This window comes from Phascolarctos cinereus, unplaced genomic scaffold, assembly GCF_003287225.1.
Source record: "Phascolarctos cinereus isolate Bilbo 61053 unplaced genomic scaffold, phaCin_HiC Scaffold_7;HRSCAF=346, whole genome shotgun sequence".
In the NCBI taxonomy this organism is placed as follows: domain Eukaryota; kingdom Metazoa; phylum Chordata; class Mammalia; order Diprotodontia; family Phascolarctidae; genus Phascolarctos; species Phascolarctos cinereus.
In genome coordinates, this window is record NW_027556180.1 from 38,145,378 (window position 1) to 38,167,353 (window position 21,976).

The window sequence follows — 21,976 nt, forward strand, 5'->3', positions numbered from 1 at the left end:
CTTTGGTTTATCTGTATTGCATTATATCATCCTGAACCCCATCATTAAGTCCCCTGCTCACAGATGACAGAGATCCGTCCTTGTGAACTGCACGTGATTCACTTCAGGCTTCCTTTTCTTGCTTTTAATACACTTGAATAAAAAGCCATTTCAGAGCGCACCAAAATAAACCAGTAGGAGAGCTGAGCTGGCTCATGGCTGAACTTTATCCATTTCATGTGAAATCCTTTCCTGATCTCTGAAACCAATAAGGGCAAAAAACAATGCAAACACCTCTCCAGACCAAGCAACCAATCACACATCTAGCCAAACAAAAACAAAGGAAACACAGAGATTGAAGGTCAGTTTTTGTCTCCTGAGGATGCCCCCACCCCTCTTTCCTGAGGTCTCTCGGTGTCTGATGGGGCACTTCACAGGCCTAGCTCTCCTAAAGGGCCAGCCAGGGTCAAGGGAGTGGTTTCCTGCCTTTGGAAGCAGCTGGGGACAAAGCCAGTTCCTCTGAGGAGTCAACCCAATCCTTAACCAGAACTAAGAGCCCCTGGGAGATCAGGTAGGCTTTCCAAAGGAATGACATTTGAATGAGTTAGTGACTACCTGCTGGCAGAGACACTTGGTATGGGCCTGTTCCCCTGTATGTCAAGAAGGCTCTCATAACCATATGGTGGCAAAGGAGGTGCCTTGAGACCTGTCTGAAGGATTCCTCATTAGCAAGATACTGCTTACCCCATAGACATCTGTGCACCAAGTCCCCATGTGCTTCTACTTTGTTTCGTTTGTTTCAAAGAATTTCCCTTTCCATTTTACCTAGCAGTGCCTTTCTGCCTGGCACGTAGGAGACACTTAATAAATGTTGACTCACTGATTGATTGATTAGGATGCCTCCCATTTCCCTGCCCTCTATCTCAAATCTCTTCTCCAGGCTAAACATCTCTAGTTCTTTTGATCTCCCTTGATCTCGAATCCATTTTGTACATGTTCCATACGATCCTTTTAAATGTTCTTTGGGTCATATTATTTAGCAAATAATGATGCAGGAGAAAGAGTTCTGGATGTGCAAAGGGAGGACTTGGTTCTGTCACTTACACTATAGTACTGTATACTTTGAGCAAGTCTCAAACTCTATGGGCTTCATAGTGTAGTCCCCTCTCTGGGCCTACTAATCGAGGACATGCCCCCAAACTCAAAGATTGGGTCCCCAGTAGGGAGGCTGACTAATACTTTTAAGGTTCTAGAGGTAACCTTGAGGGGCTGGGTTTCTAGCACTGTAGTTCATGAGCCCCCACCAGCGTGCTTCTCATGAATATCAGTCAGTCAGATTTCATTTAGCTTTTGGAAAAGGGTATTTACTTCAACATAGTAAGGACAGTTGGTACAAAGCACTTGCCCCCAAAGTGTGGGACACTTCCACACCAGTACATCGGGTCCATGGAAAACTAGCTTTTACTGTAAAGAACAGATGTGTCCAAAGGGTAAGTTCACTTAACCTCTCTGGGCCTCAGTTTCCTAATCTGTAAAACAATAAGGGGCTTGTACTAGATGACTTATAAGGTCTCTTCTAGCTCCAATTCTGTGAAACCATGATGCACAACATTATGTAAGACTCTCTAAGTGATTATCTGATAATGGCCTAAGTCCATAAGACTGTGAGGTCCTTAAGAGTAAACACTGTCTTTTCCCTTTCTTTTTATCTCTAGAGCTCATCACAGGGCCTGGCGTGAAGTAGGTATTTAATAAATATGTATTAACTGATTGACTCACTAAGTTATCCCCTCTATCGGAATACTTAGTAAGGGGCTCTTGACTGAATGGATGCATGAATGAACAAAACACATATTAAAGGCTTGCAATGGGCAGAATTCTGTGCTAAGCCTGAGCACGAGAACAGAAAAAGTGAGGCAGTCCCTGCTTTTAAGTAGCCAATATTTTAATGGTAGTGTGGAGGGGCAGATGAGGGGTGGAATTTGGATCACATATATAGGAGGGAACAGCTGTAGGACAGATGGAAAGTCCCAGTTGTCCTTAGGGTGCAGGCAGAAGAACCTTTAAGATTCAGTGCAGTGACTCTCTAATGGTGGAATTTCAGCTAGAGGAAATGGAGAAGTATTTCTGGGTAGGCGGCTCTGGCTTACACTCCTCAAAATATACCACAAATGTGGTCACGTCCTCCACCTACTCATTCTGCTGGGTCTGTTTACACATCTACAAATGGAAAGGGTTGGGGAAAGTGGCCTCGGTTCTTATCAGACTCTGCTGTAGACATTTTGAATCTCTTTACATAAAATACATTGTTTTTTGTAGTAACAGTCTTTGAAGGATACTATTCATTTTTAGATGAATTCATATTAGATATCCCTCAAGACTGCAGAACTTGGCAACAAATCTCACTGAGAAAAGCAAGTCAAAGGAACCTGAAGCAGGACAAATCTCTGGCCCCTTGGGAAAGTGAAGGGTGGCATTGTTTGGTGCCATAAAGTGATGGACTTTGAAAGAGTTACACTCAGAATGCAAAACAGAAAGGAAAGGCCTTAGGCTACATAGAAACCCTTCGGGGGCAAAACAGTATTAGTGTTTGCATAGTGCTTGAAGGTTTATAAAGAGCTTTGCAAATGTTATCTCAGTTAACTTTACAACAACCCTGGGAAGTGGGTGCTGTTGTTATCCCCATTTTGCAGATGTGGAAACTGAGGCAAAGGTTAAGTGACTTGCCCAAGGTCCCCCAGCTAGTAAGAATCTGAGGCCAAATCTGGTCTTCCTGACTTCAGGCCCTGCTCTCTAACCCCTGTACCACCTAGCTGTGACCACAGTTAAGAAGGATTTCTGAAGGAGCAGCCTGAAAAATGGGGTGGTTACACAGGACCATTTCACAGGCATTTATCAAGCACTTACTATGGGCAAAGTGTTATTCAAAGAGTGGAGAACATAAACAAAGTGGAAAACCATCTCTGCTCATCCCTATGAGCTTACATTCTATTAGACCACTGTGGTATAATTGGGAAACACATTGTACTGTGAAAGTCAGAAAATTTGGACTCTATTCAATACGATTCAGTTAATTATTTATTAAGCACCTACTATGTGAAAAGGCATTACAGAAATGAAAAACAGCCCCTGTCCTCAAGGAGTCCTTCTACATGTAGTAGTCCTAGCTCCCAGCTCTGCTATTAACTAGTCATGGGACTCTGGGTAAGTGACTTAGCTTCTCTGTGCCTCAATTTCCTCATCTGCAAAATGATAAAATTGAGCTAGATGCATTCTAAAGTCACTTTCCAGCTTTAAATGTGCATGATCCCACAAAATCTAGCACTGACAATCTCCTGGCTAAGTTCTTACTCGAATGCTTTCCTAGACATGTGATCTCATTCTCTAGCATACAGCTTACAGCCCATCCATTCTGACTAGGCCATGTCCTCCCATGATCCTCTGTGTGTGTGTGGGGGCATACAACATGCCAAAAGGCTCGTCGATATCTTAGCATTGCATGCTTGCTGCTGACAGAGCACATGGGTTGGGTAGCAAAATGCTTAATTTCTCCAAGCATTTAATTAGCATGCTATTAGCCCTCTTGTTTCATAGGAGGCTTTGGAGGCTGTAACATTGGAGAAGGACTTGGATATGACTGTGTAGAAGGGAGAGTGCTCATTGGCCCCTCACACTCTCTAGCTGTTTATATTCAAGATAGAGAATTGCTTTATTGGATTTAAAGTTTTTCTTTCTGCTACGTGAGGCCAGGCAGAGACCTTAAGTTCCCATGCCAGTCTCATGTGAGATGTATATGCAGGAAAAGGCCTCCTGAGAACCACCAAGAGGAGTAAGTACAGATGCCAGCAGGGCATGGATGGCAGTTCTGACTTCTTCTTGCTCTTGGATCATAGGTCTGGGGGTCTATGTGGCATGGCGCTTTTGATTAGCAAGCCCATACTTGGAGGAGTTAGAGGCAGAACTCTAACTAAACTGGGGAGACTGAAGCTTTGCCACACGACTGAATGTGAGATGGGGCTACATTTCCCCCTCAACATTAGTTTAGAGACTACTGTCCCCATGCCTCACAGATCTCTAACACCCATTCTCCCGCAGGTGTGGGCAAGGGAAAGGCAGCATGATAGCATGCCAGTAAAGGTCAGAGGAGGAGTTGGGGGTTTCATATATTTAGAGATAGCAGAGATCTTATAAGACATCAAGTCTTATCTTACAGAAGAGGGAAGGAGGCCAGGAGAAGCTAAATTACTTACCCAGGGTCACACGGCTACTGTCTGAGGTGGGATTTGAACCCAGGTTTTCCTTCCTCTAAATCTAATGTTCTGTCCACTATACCAGAAGGGACTGGTCTGCCCCCTCTCCCAGCAGAGCTGCACTGCGATTGGGCTAAAACCACTCCATCTGAATGTTCCTGGATTTGTAATTGTAGCTCTGTTTAGATGAAAAGAAATGATTTTGCCAGTCTTTGGACAGCTGGTCTAAGGGAAGGGGAGTAGGACAAGAGTTGTGATGATCCTCTCTGCTTTCCTTCTATAGGAAAGGCAGAGCTGAGCTCATTGACTGCCCTCAAAACAATTAGACAGACCTGAATGCCATGCTACTGAAAGCCTATAGATATTGGACTGCCTAAATTCACAGAGAAAAAGATAGAGACCTAACTCTGGAGGACGTAAAAAATACTCAGCAATTACAGGACTAATATATGACTCAAATCAGCTCCTGAGGAAAAAGGAATTGTGATCCCCAGTCTAACTCCAGAGCTTATGTAGGGAGCCCCATGTAATGCCCTTAGACCCGCTGTATTCTGTATTGATGATGGCCAACAAAGTCTCTGCAAGCTTACGCAGATGGACTTGGGCCTGGAATAAGAAAACATTATTTTCTTATCTTTAATCCAGAGGATCTCTGCATGAAGGCTGTGTTTATTCTTCTCTACCCAAAGGGCAGACATAAAGGGCATTGTGTATTTTACTGAAGAAGCAGTCTTTGTAGAGCTGCGTGTCCTGGAGAAATGCCATCCCACCTCCCCAATACTATCCCTCCATCAGCCATGAGGCAAGGTTCTGCACACAGGATGGTGTATGGTTGTTGGAGAGAAGCTAAACCAATCCCAGAGGCAGTATGGGTTGGAAGAAAGAGAGCTGCTCGCGGGACATGAGTCCAGCTCTATGCACTGCCCAGGTAACCTTGGCCAAGTCACTTAACCCTGGTGGACCTCAGTTTCCTCATTTGTAAAATAAAGGGTTTGGACCAGCTAGCTTCTGTAATCCCTCTCTGGACCTCAGTTTCCTTACAATGAAGGGCATGAACTAGGAGGCATCTGAGGTTCCTTTCAGCTCAAAATTTATGATCCTATGAACATTTCAAAGGTGGACTTGAAGCCATTCATTCATGTAACAAAAATTTGTTCAGCCCTTAGTCATCAGGCGTTGTACTTGGTACTGCGGGTACAAAGAAAATGAAACGACCATTGCCCTTACAGAGCTCCCTTCAATGGGGGAAACAGCATGCGTATAGATAAGCAAACACAAACCATATCTATAGTTATGTATATAGTGATCCAAATAGCCAAACCAATGATATTCCTGATTTAGTGTCAAAATAAGAGTTTTCATCTTGGGGACTCATTCAGTCTTCCAGAAAGGCTCAGTTCCTATCCAATGATTCCTGGTTTGTATGAGCTGCATTTTGCAACCTGGCTAAATGATTTACACTGAAGACTCAAAGCTCACCTCTCATCCATGCTCAGAAGCAGTTACCCTGAAATGATTCAGAATTCGACTCCCCTTTGGAGTCCATGATAAGGGCTACGTATTCTACGAGGAGAACAGAAAAAGGAAGCATCCATTGACCCCCTTCTTTGGACTTTTTAACCCTCTGCTAATCCCTGGGTCAATCTGGGTCAAACTGACTCCATCTGCCCTCCCCACACTTTTCTGGAATAGTTTTGGGGCTTTAATGCAGAGGTGGGTTGAAGCCAGATTTTACCAGTTCCAAAAAGCCAGTTGTTAAATTTTCACTGTGAGCATTTACAACTTCGGAATTGGCAAACAGAAGAAATCAGGGCTTGATTTGTTGTTTAGTAGATTGCCTAGATTTAAGAAAGTGATGGAATGAATAATGCATATTAAACTTAAAAGCTGCCCAGTATACATTCTTCCCACCCACCCCCTAGCTGGTTGTTAAACATTTACAAGAACATTCCTGCTTTAATAGATCTGAGGACAACCGCAGTAGAGATAGTTATCCTCAGGAGGGGGATGTGCTACCTACCTCCATCCAGACTTCTAGTCCCTTTCAATCCCACGGCCCATTTTGAGGTTACGGTCTTGTTCAGGTGCTGTAAACAGCTAGACTTAAGGCATTATGTGTTTGTGTGTCTGTGAGAGGTGGGTTGTGGCAGGAGTAATTCACCTCTTGTATGTAAACGTGCACCAGCGCCTTAACTGAAGGAGTCTTGGTGGAAACTGTGGGGGAGAAAGTGGTTCACCCAGTGTTACCACCAACCTTTATCAGGAATTGTGGGTGTTTAACTTAGAGAAGAGAAAACAAGGAGGAGATCTGATGACCCCCCCCCCTTAAAAACATGAAGGGAATATTTTGCTGGGTTTCTTTCATTTCCTCTCCATGTTCTCCTTAGAAGCCTGAAAGGGAAGGGACAGTTTTATTTTTGTCTTTTTATTCCCAGCGCCTATTACCATGAGGAGTATTTTTTTTTTTTATCAGATCTATTATTTAGCTGATATGTGGAACTTCCAGTGAAGAAATACTCCTGGACAATGTAGATTAGTACACAAGGTCTTACATCTACACAGAATAGATCGTGGAATTTTGCATTTGAGAAATCAAAAGTTTTCTGTTCCCCCAAATTATTTTATATTTAATTCTCATTTATTTTGTTTTTACTGTTGTTTTCCTCTTAACAGAGGTTTTCCTTATATGCCCCTTGAGAACAAAGATTTTGTATTTGTATTTATATTTGAATTCTCGATGAAAGGCAACATGGTGGAATGGTAAGAGGGCTGATTTTAGAGTCAAGAAATAAACTCTCTTGCTCTGTCCCTGGTTAAAATTTTCCAACCTGCTGGAGCGTGCTCTACTTTCTCACAGACTTTGAGTCACCAGGGTCCCCTCCATATGATAATCTACCATTACTTTAGGACTTCACTGATAAGGGAAGGGAATAAGTATTTATAAAATATCTACTACATGCCGGGCGTTGTGCTAAATGCTTCACAAATATTATGCCATTTGTTTCTCTCAGCAACCCTTGGAAGTAGGTGCTGCTACTACCTCCATTTTACAGTTAAGGAAGCTGAAGTAGACAGAAATTAAGTGACTTGCCCAGGGTGACACAGTTAGTAAGTGTCTGAGACTGGATTTGAACTCAGGTCTTGAACTCTAGCCACTGTACCATTTAGCTGCCTCTAAAGTAAAATGAAGGGAATTTAACGATACTAAAATATTGTTTTCTGGTAAAAAACAAAAGCAAACAAAAAAAAAACCAAATGCTGAGAAACTGTGACCTTACCCTAATTCTGGATTCAAACATGGCATTTTCAGGAGCCAGGTGTGGCCATATTATCATTCTCCAACTAATTACATAGTCCTCACAACTCAATATTGAGCAACATTTAGATATAGCTGATAATATCATGTGTCATAGACAATAGAGCTCTGTATTTGGAGTCAGGACTATGGGAGTTCAAATACTGTCTCAGATACTAGCTATGTGACCCTGGGGAAGTCATTTAGTTTCTGTCTCAGTTTCCTCAGCTGTAAAATGGGGTTAATAATAGCATCTACCTCTAAAGGTTATTATGAGGATCAAAAGAAATAATATTTCTATAAAGTGCTTTGTACAGTGCCTGGCCCATAGTAGGTGCTCTATAAATACTTATCCCCTTTCCTTCCTCCCCTCCCTTGATATGCATGTGTGCATACCTTAAACTGTTATATAAATGCTACCTATTATTATAGGTGTTGTAAGAGCCATCACTGAAATTTGGAGCTGAGTTCTCCCCTCTGTTTTTGCTGTATTGGCTTCTGAGACTCGTGCTTGAACTAGATTCTGTCTATTATTTGGGAGATCATGACATATAGCTGTGCTTTCTTTCATTCCAGTCAGCAGATTCATTTCAGTTTTGAACAACAAAGGGAAACTGGAACTCCTGATTCCATTACCCCATAAAGAAAACCATTATCAGGGCTCACAATTGTGCTATTAGCACAAAAGGAAGGGGGCTTTCTCCAGATGAATGAAATATCCTCGGAGTGTTTGGCTGACTTGGCAGGACTCACAGGGTGTGGTGTCTTTATTCAATGAGGAGAATAGTTTGTTATTGTTACAGAGCCAGGAAATCCAAAGTTCTTTCCCTTTGGACTTTTGGGTGTCTCCTGAACACACACATAAAAAACAGACCTGGAGCAGAAGGGTATAAAAATGTAGAGTCATATCAAGGGACAGTGTAAATGCTGACCCCACATTAGGTCATCATGTTAGGTAAAAACCCCTCTTAATGGTCAATTTGGCCACCGTACCCAGCATGCTACGGTGCTGAACATCTGTTGCTCTAACCAGCTTCCCTAGTTTACGATCTATAATTTTCCATGTGCTTCTGATTAACACTCCAATGTTTGTGCTCTCAATCTACACTTCGAATTATCTCATACTTTTTTTTCTGTAGGAGATACACTTCTGTCATTCAGTGTCTGCTTTGCAGTTCCTAACAAAATGAATTTGAATATTACATTTCCCACCTATATGCTAAATGCCCTTGCACTTTACCTGGCCTCTGGGAATTTCTTCATGGCTTAGCTCAAATATCACCTCCTTCACGAAGCCTTTCTAGATTCCCCCAAGTTATTTGTGTTCTTCCCCCTAATGCTTCTTTATTAATTTCATGTATATCTTGTATTTCTTTTATTATTAATAATAATAGCTAGCATTTTAGGGTCCTTTCTAAGATTTGTAAAGTGCCTTACAAATATTATTCCATTTTACCCTCACAACAACCCTGGGAGGTAGTTACTACTATTACCCCAATTTTACAGATGAGGAAACAGAGAGGCAGAGGTTAAGTCACTTAACATTTTGTTTTCCCCTTTCAGAATATAACTTCCTTGAGGGTAGGTACTATTTTTCACTTTTTCTTTGTATTCTAAGCCAGTCAACAATTTATTAAACACATGCTATGTGTCTGGTGCCTAACACAGCCCCTGGCACATCCTATGAGCTTGTTAAATGTTTGCTGATTTATTTTTTAAAATAGCTTCAGTCTGTGGAAGAATTCAATGTCCAAATCAGCATGTCAGCTTTGAGTTTAACTCATGTTCTCTCAATTGATTTAAAACTTTTTTATGGAAGTCCTCTTGGCAGTTGTGGGCACACGTTCTGGGCACTACACTCTCCTAGCACTAGCATTTTTTTTCTTGCCTTTTTGGTGAGGCAATTGGGGTCAAGTGACTTGCCCAGGGTCACACAGCTAGTAAGGGTTATGTGTCTGAGGTCACATTTGAACTCAGGTCCTCTTTACTTCAGGGCCTGTGCTCTATCCACTATGCCACCTAGCTGCCCCTTCTCCTAGCACTAGTTCAGTGCTAACTTAAGTCAGACTTCTGATTGTTCAGATGTATTAATCTGTGGGATCATTCCACAGTTAACAAAAAGAGATTACTTAGCCATGACATAAGGATAGTCAACAGAGATAGGCAGTGAGGATGCCTTGATTCAATTCAGCCGAGAAGCTTGAAGCTCCCTTGTCTGAGTTACCAAGTACGATACACCAGCCATGCATCAGACAGCAGTCCTTCTCCACTGTTTTGTATTCATGCATAGGAGGAAGCGATGCCAACAGTCTGAGCCTTCATTTAGTCCCCTGAGCCAACCAAGTCTTGAGGCTGGTCTCAACATGGTTGGAGGAAAGGCTATCCTAATTTGCATGGTGGAGAAAGGGTTAGGACTTTACTTCTACTGCAGTGGGGAGGTGGAGTTGATCCATGGGGATGGGAAAGGGTCAAGTACAGGTATCGTTCCGGGGAATGGACTTGTCCACCCAGGCTGGGGAGTAAAACTGGTGTGTAAATTACCAATTTGTTTAAGGCAAGGGTACAGGGAACACTGATGAATTGCTGTTGGTTTTCAACTGGCCCCTTCATTCTGTGACTGTGAGGTGGGCAATTGAGTCCCCCGTGGGCTGTCCCTGAGGGAATGCTCTCCCATCTGTGTTTAGCAGTGTGTCCTCTGAGGGTGTTTCCTGAGGGTCAGTCTCATCTGCCTCTCCTAGTCAAGTCTTGTCTGTCTGAACTTACATTAATGAGCGGCTTGAAATTCAAGAATACCCAAAGCAATTTGACTGGTGAGCAGAATGCTCTCGGAAACAGCTGTTGGCAGCCTCTCCCCTACTGCCTCGTGAGGTGGGTTTCTTTATCCCATAGGAGTGCCTATGGCAGATATTAAACTGACTCCAGAGGCGATTATTAAGTACCTACTCATGGGCCAAACATTGTGTATGCATTGGGTTTACAAAGACAAAAATTAAACAATTCCTGTCTTCAAGTAGTTTACATTCTCCTTACATGCTATAACAAGTACATAGGCTGAATCTGAGCTCAAGTCTTCCTGACTCCAGGCTCCATGCTCTATCCACCATGCCATCAAGTTATATGTGTGTGTATGTGTGTATGTATGTATGTATCACCTATGGGCCAAACATGAGTCCCTCATGGATTTGTTTTCATATCGTGGGGGGATTCTATGATAAAGTACCTGACTTGCTTGGTGGTCCTCTATCTAGTCAAAACCTGAATTTTGAAAGTCAATTCAGGTCTAGAAATTCAATTACTATGTTAACAGAAACCCAGGGTTTGATTGAAACAGTAATGGAAATGTTAAACAAGGAAAGCATTCTTAGGACCCATTTCTCAGGCTTGGTAGGCCTCTAGTCAAAACTTGAACTTTGAAAGTCAACTCAGGTCTAGAAATTCAGTTATTACTGTGTTAACAGAAACCCAGGGTTTGGTTGAAACAGTAATGCAGGAAAAGCATTCTCAGGACCCATTTCTCAGGTTCCTCCCTTCCTCCTCCCTTCCCTCTCAGACTCTGAGAAAGGAGTTTCTCCTCCTCTCCTCTATAAACAGATAACAATGTTGTTAATGAAATGATAAATTGTTTACTTAGCCTTGGGAATCTATGTGTAAATGCAAATCCATTTCATACTTTTGCTTTAGCCAGTCTGTCCTATCCCTATTAAAATTCCAATTATCGTAACCACTAAGACACAATTGTCCAAAGTCTATGAATCAGTAACTATAATGGTCATTATCTTCTAGAGGGGTTGAAGATAAGAGTCCCTGACATCACATAACAATAGAAGGCAAAAAAATTTTTATGCAGACTTACCTAGAGTTAAAACTTTCATGAGCGTTTTATTATCATTATTTTTTACTACTACCTCTTTCTTTGGTGAATTGTTTAGAGTGTGTACCTGAAAGGATACACAAGAAACTAGCAGTTTTAAAAATAAATTTTATCGATCTTTTCCTGTTTTCACCACAGGCACATCTTTATTACTCTTGTCTCAAAGAAAAAAAAAGGTTTCAGATCAACCAACAAAGAAAACGTATACAAGATCTGGCTCCTGCAGCCCCCCACCCCCATACTGGAGGAGAGGGAAGTGAATTTTATCTCCTCTCCTACAGAACTAATTCTGCTCATTGCCTTTAGTTTGAATTCAACTGAAGAGACCATTAGACTCAGGAGACTTGAATCTAATTCCCATCTCTGACAAGTACTGTCTGTGTGACCCTGGAGAAGTCACTTAATCCTTCTGTGCCTCAGTTTCATTGTCTGTAAAATGAGGATATTATTTGTGGTCCTTACCAGGAAGCTCACCTGAGATAATATGTGTAGAGTACTTTGCAAACATTAGAGTGGCTACATAAATGGGATCTACCACCACCACCATCAGCATCATCCTCCTGGGTCTATTTTCTTTATTTTGAATGCTAGTTTCCTCATGATAACTGAGTAATCTGGTGACATTTGTATCCAAGGATCTATAGGGATCATGTATATTTAAGTTCAGCATTTGATTTGGAGCTTTTCTATGACTCGATTAAAATGGCCAATTACTTCCTCCAACCCCTGGAGCTGAGCTGGGGGAGGAGCTGGCCCAGAGTTCCATCTCAGGCTTTTCTCTCCAATCCTCAACCCAGAGCAAGTCTGACGTTTTCAGCCTTGTAAAAAATTAAATACAGAAGGGAGGTCAGCAGCCAATTCTTCCTAAGAGATGGGTTTACATTTATTTCTCTTTGTGCCCCATTCTGAAATCCTTAATCAAACCAACTTCCCCCAAGTCACTGTGAAGTTGATGTTAATTGGAGTTTTGCCTGGAGAATAAGGACTGTACCCTGCAGGCTGTTGCTTCCTCTTGCTTAATAACCTCACCAAATCTTATTTTGAAAAGGTTAATTGCAATTTTTTTTAGCTTTTACTTTTTTTCTTGGGAAAATGGCCTTTTGTAACCAAATCTGTACACACGGTGCAAATTTAATAATTGGTCAAGAGATAAAACCTAACTGCTTCAGAAATAGACTTGAAATCTGATTGAAAATTGGCACTGAAGAGGGAGGCTCAAATGAAGCACTTGAAAAAAAAATGTGTCATCTAGGAAAACCTATATTTCTTTTTTTTAAAATTAATTAATTTATTTTTAGTTCTTAACATTCACTTCCATGAGATTTTGAGTTCCAAATTTTCTCCCTATCTCTCCCCTCCCCCCTTCCCAAGATAGCATGCAATCTGATATAGGCTCTATAGTGAACCTATTTTCACATTACTCACATCATTAAGAAGAATTAGAACCAATGGGAGAAACCATGATAAAGAAGAAACAAACAAACAAAAAAAGAAAATAAAGAGAGATCTGCTTTGATCTGCATTCAGACTCCATAGTTCTTTTTCTGGATGTGGACAGCATTTCCATCATGAAACCTTTGGAGTAGTCTTGGATCCTTGCATTGCTGAGACGAGATGAGTCTGTCAAAGTTGGTCATCGCACATTGTGGCTGTTACTGTGTGCAATGTTCTCGTGATTCTGCTCACTTCACTCAGCCATCAGTTCATGTAAGTTTTTCCAGGTTTTTCTGAAGTCTGCTGGCTCATCATTTCTTATAGCATAGTAGTATTCCATTACATTCATATACCACAACTTATTCAGCCATTCCTCAACTGATAGGCATCCCCTCAATTTCCAATTCTTTGCCACCATAAAAAGAGCTGCTATAAATATTTTTGTACATGTGAGTCCTTTTCCCATTTGTATGATCTCTTTGAGATGCAGACCTAGAAGTGGTATTGCTGGTCAAAGGGTATGCCCTTTGGGCATAGTTCCAAATTGCTCTCCAGAATGGTTGGATCATTTCACAACTCCACCAACAATGCATTAGTGTTTCAATTTTCCCCCATCTTCTTCAGCATTTATTATTTTCCTGTTTTGTCATGTTAGTCAGTCTGATAAGTGTGATTGTTTTGATGTGCATTTCTCTAATCAACAGTGATTTAGAGCATTTTTCATATGACTATAGGTAGCTTTAATTTCTTCATCTGAAAACTGCCTGTTCATATCCTTTGACTATCAGTTGGGGAATGACTTGTATTCTTATAAATTTGACTCAGTTCTCTATATGTTTTAGAAATGAGGCTTTTATCAGAGACACTGGTTGTAAAAATTCTTTTTCAGTTCCACAATTCTTTTAGTTTGCTTCTTCCTCTGTCTTTGATAAATAATTCCATCAGATATTGGTGCACTTTCACAATAAGGTTGAACTAACTCTTTAGATGAATTGTATTTATTAGTTGCTTAGGAAGGTGACTAATATATTGCATAACTGGATTTTATATGCATATATACACACACACATATATATATATATATATATATTATATCTATATTTCTATTAGTGTCTCATGGTATCAGGGACTGTATCATGTTAGTCATTGGATTCACATCACAAAGTAGGTACTTAATAAAGTGATTTTGATCTGTCTGACTTAATGAGGTGGTCCACATAAGTGAATTGTCCAGATACTTGAAGTTTGCCTTCTTTGAAGTATTAATTAGTGATTTTAACTATTTGAGAAAGAAATCTTTAGAAACTATATTTTGCCCCTTCTCTGTCTTCTTAAACAGAGTATATTGAGCATAAGTAACCATTTCTTTCTCTCTTTAAGTTTGTTTTTAAATCACAGGTTTTTTTAAAATAATTTTTAAAAGAAAATTATTTATTGGAGGCAATTGAGGTTAAGTGACCTGTCCAGGGTCACACAGCTAGTAAGTATCTGAGGCCGGATTTGAACTCACATCTTCCTGATTCCAGGGCTGATGCTGGCCCTACTTTTTTTTTTAATATGGTTTCCCATCCCATGCTCCTAACCTTGAAATTGAACTCTCCTTTTATTTATCTATTTATCTATCTATTTATTTATTTATTTATTTATTTATTTATTTATTTATTTATTTATTTATTTATTTATTTATTTGCTTATTTATTTATTTATTTATTTATTTATTTATTTATTTTTGCTTTGAGACTGAGTCCTTTTATCTCTTTCAGGCTGTAATAGCGGGAGTCCTGCTGCTGATCCCCACAGAAACTTTGATCTGCTGCTCCTTTGTCACTTGGGCTAATCCACCTCTTCCTGTGGTCAGTCACTGAATGGGCATTGCCTCTGACAAGCTGAGAACGGGAAAGACCTTAGCTTAAAAAGGCCAAGGTCTCCCACCTTACCGGGGGCCATCGCCAGTTGTCCAGACCTGTCTTGCTGCTGGACTCTGAGGACTCTTGAGGAAAGAGTGAGGCTGATGACTTTGCACAGCCCTGCTTCTCTTAAATCCAATTCATTTGCAAGTCAAGACATGGCCCTCCTGATGTCATTGATCCTCTTCCAGAATGAAGGAGGAAGGAGGAACCACAGCTTGCCTCTAGCAGACTATCCTTTTACAATCTGTTCCTTCCAGTCTAGTCTGAGAAATAAGATAATCAATCAAGATATAAGCATTTATTAAGTGACAGATACTGGGGATACCAAGAAAAAAAATGAAACAATCCTTGCCCTCAAGGGGCTTACATTCTCTAGCTAATAAAGCTTGTAAGAACTAAAAACTATGGGTTGCATCATTGGTGTGCTGACCTGTCCTGAGGAAATTTACCTTCAAGGGAAGGGCCCAGTAGAATTCTGACTCAGGGTGTGCCCAAATAAGTTTACATTCTGTAGATAACTAAGCTTGTAAGAGCTAAATTACCAATTTAAGTCCAATAGCCTAAGGAAAGGCCTCTGAGTCTCTCCTTCAAAGGACAGCACTTCATGGGGCGTTTCATAACTTCTTAAAGCAAGTCCAAACTCTGGAATTCACACTGCATATTTCCACCGGGCTGGAAGCAATTATCAGGTTTTAAGTAATCATAGCTTCAAAAAGAGCACATTCAAATACATGGGACCCCTTCAGAGGATTTATTATTTGTACTCTTCAAGACTTTGCTGCATCTTGTTTGTACGTGCTTGTTTACACATTATCTCCTGCATTCGACTTTGAGTTCCTTGAGGGCAAAAAATGTTTTTTATTCTTCTTTGTATCCCCAGAACTTAGCATAAAATGTGGTATACAATAGGTGCTTAATAAATGCTTGTTGTTGTTCTTCTACTTGACAATCCTTCAAATACTTGAGACAGATATTATGTATCTGGGCTGAACATCCCTAATCCCTTTAGTTTATCTTCTGGCATGACCTTGAAATCACCCACCCAATTTGTCCCTCTCTGTATGCCCAAGACATTCTAACAATGATCTGTGGTTGGGAATCATGACATTGAAGGAATGTGCTTTATTATTTTTCAATGCACTGCTGATCTAATAAGCAGATCTCGGATCTCATTGATGTGGGCACTCAAAATCCACCCACGCTTTTTCATTTTTCAATTCATCTTAATAGATTTTCAGATACCCACCATAAAATACCTGCCCAACATTTTATAAGCCCTCCTTTGGATCTGTGTTTTTTTTTTTTATAACAGTATAGGGATGCTGGTACAACACATAGGCTGTTCTCTTCATACAGTCATCGTATCATTGAAAAAAGTTTTATCAATGTCTTAATGCCCTGACCTAGGAAGAATCAAAGTTGTTCAGTGACCAGCAGAGCAATTAAATGACATGTGGTGGATGGAAGCAGGTGGCAGCATCCTATCAATGATGACTTGTATTTGAGAAGTGGAGTAAAAGATATAATCAATTGCAGTGTCTATGGGAATACAGTATAAGCCTACACTGTAGGTGGGTATATGGATTGACTCAACCATTCTGAGGAACAACTTAAAATTACTTGAGAAAAATCACTAAAATGTTGATACCTTTTGACTCGGCAGTGCCAGTACAGGGCATCTATCTAAGACAGACTGATGACAGAAAGGTCCCATATATATCAGAATATTTATTAATAGCTGTCTTTGTGGTAGGAAAAACTAAACCAAAACCAAAATAAAAGCAAAATGGATGCCTATCAATTAGGGATGGGCAGTCAGTCAACAAACATTATTGAGCACTGTGTGCCAGGTACTGTGCTAATTGTTGGGAAAATAAGTACTCCACATGAAGTGAGTTTTTTTTTAAAGCATTGACAAAATTTTTTCATTGTTTTTTAAAAATTATTTGTTTATATGTTTTTAGTTTTCAATATTCATTTTTATAAAATTTTGAGTTATAAATATTTCCTCTTCCTTCCTTTGTCTCCTCCCCAAGATGGCATGCAATCTGATATAGGCTATACATTTATTAAAAAAAAAAAAACTTTAAAAATGTTATTATGATTATACAAGGAGAACAGCCCAAGTATTGTTCTGGCATCCCTATACTGGTTTTTTTTTTCTTTCTTTCTTTCTTTCTTTCTTTTTTTTTAAATTCATAGGGCTTCCAGAACATTTCCAGTCTGTGGTGGGGTTATGGAAAGACATTGACAAAGAATTACAGGATGAAAAAGTGAGAATGAATTTTGATCTGCTTTGGTGAAGGGAGTACCCATATCAATGAGATCTTAGATCTGTCTGTTTGATCATCAGGACACTGAAAAATAATAAAACACATTCCTCCAGCCTGTTAAGGCTTGCACAACTCTGCCCTAATGAATAAATGAAAAAGCATTCACTAAGTGGTTACTACATGTCAAACACTGTGCTAAGTGCCGGGAAACAAATAGAAGCCAAAAAAGACAGGTCTCTGCTCTCAAGGAGTTTATATTCTAGTAGAGAAAGACAATCCATAAAAGAGAGAAGGAAACAGGGCAGAGGGGAGGGCAAGGTGGGAAATCCAAGGATTCAGGAGTGGAGCTGAGACGGCTGGGATACTTCCTGATATGGTGGTTCTGGGCAGGAACTTACCAACTAGAGGAGGAGTCTATAGGTATCTACAAAATGATAAGTCTGCTGACTCAGAGGTGGAAATGTGCAGAGCCAGGAGCAAAATGGATATATATATATATATATATGTATATATACACATGCATATACATGAGTGTATATGTGCATGTATGTATATGCATACATATATGTATATATACACACATGTATGTAGGTGACAATTATACACACATACACACATATGCATACACATACACCTATATACATATATACATACTTATCAGGAAAGAACTAGATATATACATATATAATATACATGTACATATAAAACAATCCCTGCCCTCAAGAAGCTGATATTCTAATAAAAACGACAAGTACTAAAATAGGTGCAAAGAGAATAAATGGAAGGCAACTTTAGAGGGGAAGATACTCAAGGTGTGGGGGTGGGGGATCCAGAAAGGCCTACCATAGAAGGTAGTTTCCTGAGTCATGTTTTAGAGAAATCCGATTCTAAGAGATAGAGGTTAGGAGAGCATTCTAGGCACAGGGAACAATCAATGAAAAGACATGGAGTCAGGAGGTAGGGCATCATGGCAAGTAGACAATTTCACTCTTTGAGGTTGCATTGGCCCCTTACTTGGTTCCATATTCAATACTCTGTCTAAGATCAGAAAAGAACAAATACAAGAGGGATAGAAGAAACATCGGGGCTGTGTGTTCATAGGCTGTGTGGTGGCTGGGGTGAGGGGATACCTGAAAATTTATGAAAACCACCAAGAAGAAAGAAGTGGTGGGTGGGGAGGGGAGACAAAGAGAGACAGAGAGACAGAGAGAGATAGAGACAGAGAGATAGAAAGTGACAGAGGGACATTGGGGGGTGGGGGAGGGAGGGAGAGAGATTGAATTTCTCCATCGGAGCCTTTTATATATACTCTCAACTCTGGATCAGCAGGCAATTAAAAAGTCATCCATCATCATGAAGTAAGCCAACAAGAAATAGTCACAGAATCCTTGGAAATCTTTGAAGTGGAAGGCAGGGCTCTCCATTCCACATTCCCAGAAACAGGTTCACTAAGCTGCTATGTGGGTCAGCTGCAGGCAGACCACATTGCCCATGGTTGTAGGATTGTGAGCTAATAGCCAGTTTCTTATTAACCAGTTCCTTGTTATATTGCTATGAAGAAAAACCTCGATTCATAGCCGTAGGCTGCATCCATGATTCTGGCCAGCTATCTTGTAAATATGTTTGGTTCTGAATACAAAGCTTACCGGGTTAAAAACAGCAACAGCAACCCAAGAATGAGCTGCCCAGGATACGTTTTTAAATACACATTTATATATATGGATACATTATGTATACAAATATATATTTTAAATATGTAAATATATATTTTATAAATGCATATTTACACAAAAGTACAGTGAAAATTTTGGGTCTACATTTTTTGGGAAAAAAAGAAAATAAGACAAATAATTATTAGAAAACTTGTGTTTTCTCCTAAATCATTATGATGAAAGTTGGAGTGAATCGGGTTTAGAGCTGGAAGTAATCCTAAAGAGTATATGGTCTGACCACCTCATCTTACACCTCTCCAAACTGAGGCTGTGAAACAGTTAAATGACTTGCCTTAAGATTACGCAGGAAACAAGGGGCAGAGTCAACTTTGGAACCCAAGTTCTAGGTCTGAATTTAGAGCTAGCACTGTCCCAAATTGCTGGGGCTGGTATAGACGTATTGTCTTTTATGAGATTACAATGTTATGTAGGACAACAGAGAGAAACTATTAGAGGCAATTCCTTCTCTCCTCTTTCTGCTCTGATTTAATTTAGATGAGGAGCAAGATGGATTGTCCTAAGGGAAAAGTTCCATCTAAGGAGTCAGCCAGTCTGTGCATAGGCTAGATAGTGGAGGGCTTTGACAGTTATCTCTGCCCACCACTATTTTCTCTCTCATCCCTTCCCTCAACCCTAGGTCTTGGCTATCACAGTGAGCAGGCATTAAATTATCTGCAGTCTTTAAAAAACAATCAACAAAACAAAACAAAACAAAACAACCCTCTCTGTCTCGGTTCTCATTTGACCAAAGCAGTGAGATAAGATTACTCTTGACTATCACCAAATCATTAACACCATTTGGAGTTTGAATCAATTTCAGCATTTCAGCTGTTAATTAACTTTTAAGTGTCCCTCCCACATAAACATCCACATAGCAGAATAACCTCAGAGCCAAGTTCATGACCTCATCCTGTCTCTAAAACGGGTAGGCTGTCATTTCAGTAGACAAGGATATAATACCAGAGAGCCCTCATCAGATAGAAATGGTTTAGGGCTTATCTGTTTTATTATATTACCAAAGGCTCCTTCTTCCCTGAGTTCCACTCCATCTTCATGCTCAGTTGAGGTAGAAATGGTCTGGGGATGTCATTATATTGCTTTTTCTTTAAATATCATGTTCTGCTTGCTTGTATTTGCATGATCCAGTGAAAGGCAACAGAATGAATGGGAAGGGCACTAGACTGGAGTAAGAGGATTGAATTCGAATCCTGATGCTGTCCTGCTTGTGTGACCTGAGGCTAGTCACTTAATTTCTCTGGGTCTCGTCTCAGTTATCTGTAAAATGAAAGGTTGTATTAGGGGGAAAAACAAACAAACAAAAAAACCCAAATAAAAAAAAACTATAAGGTCCCTTCCAGCTTGAGACCTATGAGCCTCTACACTTGTGATTCCAATCTTCTGGTCCTCCGATGAATCTGTAAGAGGTATAGTGTAAAGGGTAGCACTATATGTAGAGTCAGAGTATCTAGGTTTAAATTTTGACTGCCACTTCACTACTGTTCTACCTCAGGCACCGTCTTTCTTTTTATTAATTATATCACCAGCACTTAGCCCAATGAACCTAGTAAGTGAATACAAAGCTTACTGGGTTAAAAACAGCAACAGCAACCCAAGAATGAGCTGCCCAGGATACATTTTTAAATACACATTTATATATATGGATACATTATGTATACAAATATATATTTTAAATATGTAAATATATATTTTATAAATGCATATTTACACAAAAGTACAGTGAAAATTTTGGGTCTACATTTTTTGGGAAAAAAAGAAAATAAGACAAATAATGGATGGAATGGCAAGTCACTTTGTCCCTCTGGGCTTCATTTTCTTTATTTGTTGAATGAGGGGGTAGAATTATATGATATGAAGGTCCTTGATACTTTGAGTGTAATGATTTTCAGTTATTCCAGGCAAAGACAGAAGCTATTTAAAAAAAATTTTACTGATGTTTTTTCAAAAAATGCAGTCATTTCCCAATCAGAATCTATTTTTCAAATACTTTTAATGATTTAGAAATTTTTCTTTAAATTCAATAACCGAAATTGAGCCAACTCAGATCACTATTATGTTTTACATATTCTGTTGGCTTCACAGGATGTGATTGATTTTTTTTTAAATTGAACTTCTTCATTTCAAGTTTATCATATAAATAGACAATTTCTGTAACGATATGGAAACCTTTTTCTCTCTTGTGGGGGGTATTTTTTCTATCTTTATGTTCACAGGCTTTGAGCAAATTGCTTAAGAAACTTCTCTGATTAAATGTTGGAGGTCATCTTTCTTTAAGCCTGGTACACAATAATCCTGGATGGTATGAATTTTAAGATGCAAATTACAGGAGCTTTGAAGCTGAGAACTATTCTCCTAGGTAATACGTTGTACAAAAGAACAGAGTAGGAAATATCGTAATTTCTATTTTATTTGAGGAAGAGCTAGCTTCTTCTCCCAGGCTCCTCATTCCAGCAGGGTTGTTTTTTTTTTTAAATGAAAGAAACTCACACGGTTTGTATATATTGAATAGAAATCTAATATTTCTGAATTCAAAATAACACCTCTAGTTCATGTGCCTTTAACAAGAACTCCAAGAACTTAAAAACGGTAATTAAATTCCACAAGACAATTTAAGAGAATTGGCTTAATTCAAGTCATCTGTGTAAATTTTACATGAGCAGTGATTTCATATCTGTGCACAAAGATTTCAATAAATATAGCAACAATTATCATCAATATAATTTCTATCTGAGCTCCAATAAAAAGATCAGAAGCATGGGATGATACTCATCATAATAAACAGCTCCCAAAAGGCCCTTGCCCCTGAAGCAAAGCATTTAATTCCCATCTACTTTGTATATATCTTGTATGCACCTTATTATTTTCATGCTTTCTCCCCCATATTCAAATATAAGCTCCTCAAGGGAAGGGACTACATTTCTTTCCACTTCCCACAGTGCCCGGCACATAGGCAGTCCTTAATAAACACTGATTGATTGGTTCAAGATATGATCTGGTGGCCAGAATTATACATGAGAAGCTCACTTTCATTCATGGACTGTCAGATGATAAATTCCCTTAGACCTCAAAATGGACTGGAGAACTCAACCAATAAACTCTACTGGAATCAGCATATTATCAGAGACTGAACTCTTGCCTATAATTAACTGAACATAACTTAAGGATGCATAAAAGCCCAAGAACAGCATTCTTAAGAGCTATCACCATACCAAATACTTACAACCTCCAAAGTAC